Source organism: Arachis hypogaea, chromosome 5 (genome assembly GCF_003086295.3).
Source record: "Arachis hypogaea cultivar Tifrunner chromosome 5, arahy.Tifrunner.gnm2.J5K5, whole genome shotgun sequence".
Taxonomy (NCBI): domain Eukaryota; kingdom Viridiplantae; phylum Streptophyta; class Magnoliopsida; order Fabales; family Fabaceae; genus Arachis; species Arachis hypogaea.
The window spans coordinates 86,694,945-86,703,626 of record NC_092040.1 but is presented as its reverse complement, the minus strand read 5'-3'; the positions used below and the strand labels follow the sequence as shown (position 1 = coordinate 86,703,626).

General features: G+C 40.7%; 1 non-coding gene across 1 annotated transcript; it reads right to left on the bottom strand.

Annotated features, from left to right (window-relative positions):
- Nucleotides 1-316: 316 nt before the first annotated feature.
- Nucleotides 317-420, bottom strand: LOC112804314 (small nucleolar RNA R71). Its single transcript, XR_003202926.1, has one exon. It is a non-coding gene; the product is annotated as a small nucleolar RNA R71 (small nucleolar RNA).
- Between the last annotated feature and the right edge of the window lie 8,262 nt (nucleotides 421-8,682).

Sequence of the window (8,682 nt, the reverse complement as noted above, 5' to 3'; positions counted from 1 at the left end):
CATATCCATTCCTGCCATTGGAGCCAATAACTTTGAGCTTAAGCCTCAACTAGTTGCATTAATGCAACAAAACTGCAAGTTTTATGGACTTCCATCTGAAGATCCTTATCAGTTCTTAACTGAGTTCTTGCAGATCTGTGAGACTGTAAAGACGAATGGAGTTGATCCTGAAGTCTACAGACTCATGCTTTTCCCTTTTGCTGTAAGAGACAGAGCTAGAATATGGTTGGATTCACAACCTAAGGATAGCCTGGACTCCTGGGATAAGCTGGTCACTGCCTTCTTGGATAAATTCTTTCCTCCTCAAAAGCTGAGCAAGCTGAGAGTGGATGTTCAAACCTTCAAACAAAAAGATGGTGAATCCCTCTATGAAGCTTGGGAAAGATATAAGCAGTTGACCAAAAGATGTCCATCTGACATGTTTTCAGAATGGACCTTATTAGATATATTCTATTATGGTCTCTCTGAATTTTCGAAAATGTCATTGGACCATTCTGCAGGTGGATCTATTCACCTGAAGAAAATGCCTGAAGAGGCTCAAGAACTCATTGACATGGTTGCAAACAACCAGTTCATGTATACCTCTGAGAGGAATTCCATGAATAGTGGGATACCTCAGAAGAAAGGAGTTCTTGAAATTGATGCTCTGAATGCCATATTGGCTCAGAACAAGATGTTGACTCAACAGGTCAACATAATCTCTCAAAATCTGAATGGATTGCAACATGCATCCAACAGTACTAGAGAGGCAGCTTCTGAAGAAGCTTATGATCCTGAGAACCCTGCCATGGCAGAGGTTAATTACATGGGTGAACCTTATGGAAACACTTATAACCCATCATGGAGAAATCATCCAAATTTCTCCTGGAAGGATCAACAAAAGCCTCAACAAGGCTTTAACAATGGTGGACGCAATAGGCTGGGCAATAGCAAGCCATATCCATCATCTTCTCAGCAACAGACAGAGAATTCTGAACAAAACACCTCTAATTTAGCCAATATAGTCTCTGATCTGTCAAAGGCCACTTTCAGTTTCATGAATGAAACCAGATCTTCCATTAGAAATTTGGAAGCACAAGTGGGCCAGCTGAGTAAGAAAGTTATTGAAACTCCTCCCAGTACTCTCCCAAGCAATACAGAAGAAAATCCAAAAGGAGAGTGCAAGGCCATTGATTTAATCAAAGTGGCCGAATGCATAGGGGAGGAGGAGGACGAAAATCCTAGTGAGGAAGACCTCCTGGGATGTCCTTCAAGCAAGAAGGAGTTTCCTATTAAGGATCCTGAGGAATCTGAGGCTCATACAGAGACCATAGAGATTCCCTTAAATATCCTTCTGCCATTCATGAGCTCTGAAGACTATTCTTCCTCTGAAGAGGATGAAGATGTGACTGGAGAGCAAGTTGCTCAATACTTAGGAGCTATCATGAAGCTGAATGACAAGTTGTTTGGTAATGAAACTTGGGAAAGTGAACCTCCCTTGCTCATTAGTGAACTGGATACTTGGATTCAGAAAACTCTACCTCAAAAGAAACAAGATCCTGGCAAGTTCTTAATACATTGTACCATTGGCACCATGAGCTTTGAAAAAGCTCTATGTGATCTTGGGTCAGGGATAAATCTGATGCCACTCTCTGTAATGGAGAAACTGGGGATCATTGAGGTACAACCTGCCTTGTTCTCATTGCAATTGGTAGATAAGTCAGTAAGACGAGCTTATGGGACAGTAGAGGACGTGTTAGTAAAGGTTGAAGGCCTTTACATCCCTGCTGATTTCATAATCCTAGACACTAGGAAGGAAGATGATGAATCCATCATTCTCGGAAGACCTTTCCTAGCCACAGTAGGAGCTGTGATAGATGTCAATAGAGGTGAGTTAGTCCTTTAATTGAATGGGGACTACCTTGTGTTTAAGGCACATGGCCATCCCTCTGTGACAAAGGAGAGTAAGCATGAAGAGCTTCTCTCAGTTCAAGGTCAAGAAGAGCCCACACAGTCAAACTCTAAGTTTGGTGTTGTGAGGCCACAACCAAACTCTAAGTTTGATGTTAAGATCCCATATCCAAACTCTAAGTTTGGTGTGGACAACTATACAACATTGACCTGATCACCTTGTGGCTCCATGAGAGCCACTGTCAAGCTATTGACATTAAAGAAGCGCTTGTTGGGAGGCAACCCAATTTTATTTATCTAATTCTATTTTATTTTGTTTCTTTGTTATTTTTGTGTTTAATTAGGTACATGATCATGAGGAGTCACGAAAAAATAAAAAAAAAATTAAAAACAGAGTCAAAAATAGAAGAAAAAAATTTTTCACCCTGGAGGACGCACGGGCTGGCGTTCAACGCCCAGAAGGTGCATCTGGCCGGCGTTCAACGCCAGAACAGAGCACCATTCTGGCGCTGAACGCCAGAAACAAGCAACAACCTGGCGTTTAACGCCAGGATGTGCACACAGAGGACGAACTGGCGCTGAACGCCAGTAACAAGCATGGAACTGGCGTTCAACACCAGAAACATGCATTACATGGGCGTTTAACGCCCAGAACATGCACCAATGGGCGTTTGAACGCCAGAATGATGCATGGAGGCAATTTACATGCCTATATGGTGAAGGAATGGTATTTCTTTTCACCTCAGGATCTGTGGACCCCACAGGATCCCCACCTCAGGATCTGTGGACCCCACAGGATCCCCACCTACCTTTTCTTTTAATCCTAATCACACTCTCCTAATCCAAATCTCATTTTCACTCTTCCCCATATCACACTTCCCAAAACCCTTCACCAATCACCTCAACTCCTCTTCCCAATTACCCCATTCACCATTCACATCAACCTCCTCTTCCCCATAAATCCCACCTACCCTCATAAAATTCAAATTCAATTTCCCACCCTTTCCCACCCAAAATGGCCGAACTTCCACCCTCCCTCTCCCTATAAATACCCTTCTTTTCTTCTTCATTTTCACACAACACAAACCCCTTCTTCTCCCATATAGCCGAAACCAATTCTCTCCCTCTCTACCCAATTCTCTTCTTCTTCTTCTACTTTTCTTTTCTTTCTTGCTCGAGGGCGAGCAAAATTTTAAGTTTGGTGTGGAAAAAGCCTAAGCTTTTTGTTTTTTCATTCACCATCAATGGCACCTAAGACCGGAGTATCCTCAAGAAAAGGGAAAGGGAAGACAAAAGCTTCCACCTCCGAGTCATGGGAGAAGGAAAGATTCATCTCCAAAAGCCATCAAGACCACTTCTATGATGTTGTGGCAAAGAAGAAGGTGATCCCCGAGGTCCCTTTCAAGCTCAAAAAGAATGAGTACCCGGAAATCCGACATGAAATCCAAAGAAGAGGTTGGGAAGTCTTAGCCAACCCCATGCAACAAGTCGGAATATTGATGGTTCAAGAGTTCTATGCCAATGCATGGATCACTAGAAACCATGATCAAAGTATGAACCCGAATCCAAAGAACTATATCACAATGGTTCGGGGGAAATACTTAGATTTTAGTCCGGAAAATGTGAGGTTGGCGTTTCATTTACCAATGATGCAAGGTGATGAACGCCCCTACACAAGAAGGGTCAACTTTAATCAAAGGTTGGACCAAGTCCTTATGGACATATGTGTGGAAGGAGCTCAGTGGAGAATAGACTCCAAAGGCAAGCCAGTTCAACTAAGAAGACTGGATCTCAAGCCTGTAGCTAGAGGATGGTTGGAGTTCATCCAAAGATCCATCATTCCTACTAGCAACCGATCTGAAGTTACTGTGGATCGGGCTATCATGATCCATAGCATCATGATTGGAGAGGAAGTAGAGGTTCATGAAGTCATCTCCAATGAACTCTACAAAATAGCCGACAAGTCCTCACCTATGGCACGGCTAGCCTTCCCTCACCTTATATGCCATCTATGTTTCTCAGCTGGAGTTATCATAGATGGAGATATCTCCATTGAAGAAGACAAGCCCATCACCAAGAAAAGGATGGAGCAAACAAGGGAAGTTCCTCACGGCCCTCAAGAAGAACATGAGGAAGTTCATCATCAACAAATGCCTCAAGGAATGCAATTTCCTCCCAACAACTACTGGGAGCAACTCAGTACCTCTTTAGAAGATTTGAGTCATAATGTTGAACAATTAAGGGTGGAACATCATGAACACTCCATCATTCTCCAAGAAGTAAGAGAAGATCAAAGAGCAATGAGGGAGGAGCAACAAAGACAAGGAAGGGACATAGAAGAGTTGAAGAACATCATTGGTCCTTCAAGAAGAAGACGTCACTAGAGGTGGATTCATTCCTTGTTCTTTATTTTTTCTGTTTTCGGTTTTTAATTATTGTGTTTATCTATGTTTTGTGTCTCTACTTCATGATCATTAGTATGTAACCATGCCTTAAAGCTATGAATAAAATCCATTAATCCGTCACCTCTCTTAAATGAAAAATGTTTTAATTCAAAAGAACAAGAAGTACATGAATTTCGAATTTATCCTTGAATTTAATTTAATTATATTGATGTGGTGGCAATACTTTTTGTTTTCTGAATGAATGCTTGAACAGTGCATATTTTTGATCTTGTTGTTTATGAGTGTTAAAATTGTTGGCTCTTGAAAGAATGATGAACAAAGAGAAATGTTATTGATGATTTGAAAAAAATCATGAAATTGATTCTTGAAGCAAGAAAAAGCAGTGAAAAAGGAAACTTGCGAAAAAAAAAATGGCGAAAAAAATATAGAAAGAAAAAGAAGGAGCAGTAGAAAAAGCCAATAGCCCTTAAAACCAAAAGGCAAGGGTAAAAAGGATCCAAGGCTTTGAGCATCAATGGATAGGAGGGCCCAAGGAAATTAAATCCAGGCCTAAGCGGCCAAATCAAGCTGTCCCTAACCATGTGCTTGTGTCATGAAGGTCCAAGTGAAAAGCTTGAGACTGAGTGGTTAAAGTCGTGATCCAAAGCAAAAGAGTGTGCTAAAGAGCTCTGGACACCACTAACTGGGGACTCTAGCAAAGCTGAGTCACAATCTGAAAAGGTTCACCCAGTTATGTGTCTGTGGCATTTATGTATCCGGTGGTAATACTGGAAGACAAAGTGCTTAGGGCCACAGCCAAGACTCATAAGTAGCTGTGTTCAAGAATCAACATGCTTAACTAGGAAAGTCAATAACACTATCCAAAATTCTGAGTTCCCAGAGACGCCAATCACTCTAAACTACAAAGGAAAAAGTGAGATACCAAAACTGTTCAGAAGCAAAAAGCTACAAGTCCCGCTCATCTAATTATAATTAATATTCATTGATATTCTGGAATTTATAGTATATTCTCTTCTTTTATCCTATTTGATTTTCAGTTGCTTGGGGACAAGCAACAATTTAAGTTTGGTGTTGTGATGAGCGGATAATTTATACGCTTTTTGGCATTGTTTTTAGATAGTTTTTAGTAAGTTTGAGCTACTTTTAGGGATGTTTTCATTAGTTTTTATGTTAAATTCACATTTCTGGACTTTACTATGAGTTTGTGTGTTTTTCTGTGATTTCAGGTAAATTCTGACTGAAATTGAGGGATTTGAGCAAAACTCTGAAGAAGGCTGACAAAAGGACTGCTGATGCTGTTGGAATCTGACCTCCCTGCATTCGAAATGGATTTTCTGGAGCTACAGAACTCCAATTGGCGCGCTCTCAACGGCGTTGGAAAGTAGACATTCAGGGCTTTCCATCAATATATAATAGTCCATACTTTATTCGAATAATGACGACGTAACTTGGCGTTGAACGCCAAGTACATGCTGCTGTCTGGAGTTAAACGCCAGAAAAACGTCATGATCCGGAGTTGAACGCCCAAAACACGTCAAAACTTAGAGTTCAACTCCAAGAGAAACCTCAGCTCGTGGATTAATCAAGCTCAGCCCAAGCATACACCAAGTGGGCCCCGGAAGTGAATTTATGCATCAATTACTTACTCATGTAAACCCTAGTAGCTAGTCTGGTATATATAGGACATTTATCTATTGTATTAGAGATCTTTTGACCATCTTTTGACCACTTTAAGCCTTTTATCATTCGGTCACTTGATCATGGAGAGGGCTGGCCATTCGGCCATGCCTGAACCTTTTACTTATGTATTTTCAACGGTGGAGTTTCTGCACACCATAGATTATTCAAATCTCTCTTATTCTTATTCCAAGATATTCATTTGTACCCAAGAACATGATGAATGTTATGAGTCAGATTACCCTCATTATCATTCTCACTTATGAACGCGCGTGATTGACAACCACTTTCGTTCTACATGCAACAGAGCTTGAATGCGTATCTCTTAGATTCCCCAACAGAATCTTCGTGGTATAAGCTAGATAGATGGCGGCATTTATGAGGATCCGGAAAGTCTCACCTTGTCTGTGGTATTCCGAGTAGGATCCTGGGAATCCGGAAAGTCTCACCTTGTCTGTGGTATTCCGAGTAGGATTCCGGTAATGAATGACTGTGACGTGCTTCAAACTTGCAACCTGCTGGGCGTTAGTGACAGACGCAAAAGAATCAAGGGATTCTATTCCAGTAGGAGCGGGAACCAACCGGTGATTAGCCGTACTGTGACAGAGTGCGTGAGCATTAGTTTTCACTGCGAGGATGGGATGTAGCCATCAACCATGGGTGATGCCTCCAGACGATTAGCCGTGCGACTGACAACCGCATAGGATCATTTTCCCGAGAGGATGAAAGTAGCCACAGCTGATGGTGAACCCCTATACAAAGCTTGCCATGGAAAGGAGTAAGAAGGATTGAGTTGAAGCAGTAGGAGAGCAGGCGTCCTTGAGCCATACAGCATCTCCCTTCGCTTATCTGAAATTCCCACCAATGAATCTGCATAAGTCTTCTATCCCTTTTATTATTTCTTTTTATTATTAATTATTCGAAAAACCCATAAACCCATTTAATCTGCCTGACTGAGATTTACAAGGTGACCATAGCTTGCTTCATACCAACAATCTCTGTGGGATCGACCCTTACTCACATAAGGTTTATTACTTGGACGACCCAGTACACTTGCTGGTTAGTTGAACGGAGTTGTGAATTCAACCAGTGCCATAATAATGATTTCATACAAAGACAAACAACTTAAAGAGAATTGATCACAATTTCGTCCACCAGCAGCCTACATCCAGTCTCCATCACAAACATGATGGAATTTCACTATAATCATTCAGATTACAACTTGTAAAGTGCTAACCCAACTTACAAGGGGATTCCCACAGAATCATGATACACAACATAGATGAACAAAGGAACTCTAAGACATCTATGGCTTTTCTTTTAATTTTGCACTCTCTGCCTTTTTCCGCTCTATGGCTTTTTCAATACAAACCTCACTGTTTGCCTTTTTCCATGAGACTCAAGACATGACAAAATTAAACAGAAAAACTACAAACAGAATACATTGAAGGAGAAGAGAAAACTGTTAGCTCAGGTAGCTCTGAGAACTCTGTGCCTTGCACTCTCAATTTTTCTCCTTGCTTCAAACAGTGGTTGTTCCCCTTTTTAAAGAAGAGGAAAGCCTTCACACTTGAAGCCAAAACTGAACCAACTTCTTCCTCCTTCAACAAACACAGAACCGGTTCGGCCACTTAGAGAGAGAAGAGATAACCATGCATTAACCAACATGCAATTACCTCTAGTCCTTTCTTGATCATCAACCTTCATCAATCCGGGCTCTCCATCCTTGGCTTCCTCTCCAAGATGGATTTCTGGCCCTTGATGCCTCATGATGATGATGACTTCATCTGCTTCAATCTCTGCCTTCAACCATCACTTCGCCACTCTAGCTACTCCCTGTGGTGGTTGAGCAGAATCAAAGACAAGCCATGCTTCAAGAATCTCCTCTAGCTGGCCGAATCTTCTTCTTCCATTTTTGAGCATGAAAGGCTCAAGATGATCTCACCAAATCTAACCACATTTGGTGAATATCTTAGCCACAACTCACTTTTATTTTGGTGTTTTCTTGCCATCATTGGCTTGATGGTCTTAGACGCATGCAGCATCTTCCTTTCGGTGTTAAAGAACATTTCTTCCATTGTTTCCTGGACAAGGACCGAACAAGGAAGAAGAAAGAGATGAGAGAGAAATAAAGAATATGAAGAAAAGAAAAGCAAAGTGGTTAAGCAAATTAATTTGGAATAGCTTGCTTTTACTTCCCTATAGAGTGGCGTGTTTGACATAATAGCCATCAAATCAATCTTCTCTCTCTTTCTTATGTTTCCAATGCATTAAATCAAATTTGAATTCCATCCAAAGTGAGGAATGGAATCCGTTGGAGGCAATGAACCATTTTCCTTTGTTTCTTGGTTCGGTTAAAGCATGGAAGCATTTATCAAAATTGAATTTGGGCTATGTTGCAATAAAGCTTAATCTGACCCAATAAAATTCTGATTCAGTCAAATTAATTTTGGGCTTATGATCATGCTTGGATTTTGGCCCAATTGATTTATTTTCCATTCAGCCATATTTATCATAAAACATTAAAACCAAGGGCTGAATGTATATTGGGCTTGCATCAACTTTCCTTTTATTTTCGGCCCAAGTTAAAACCTGTAACAAAATTATTAATCAAAATATGTTAAATGAAAATCAGATTAATAATTTTGTAATTAATTATTTTTAATAATGTTTAGTCATCACAAATATTAATTTAGAGTTTTCCAAACTC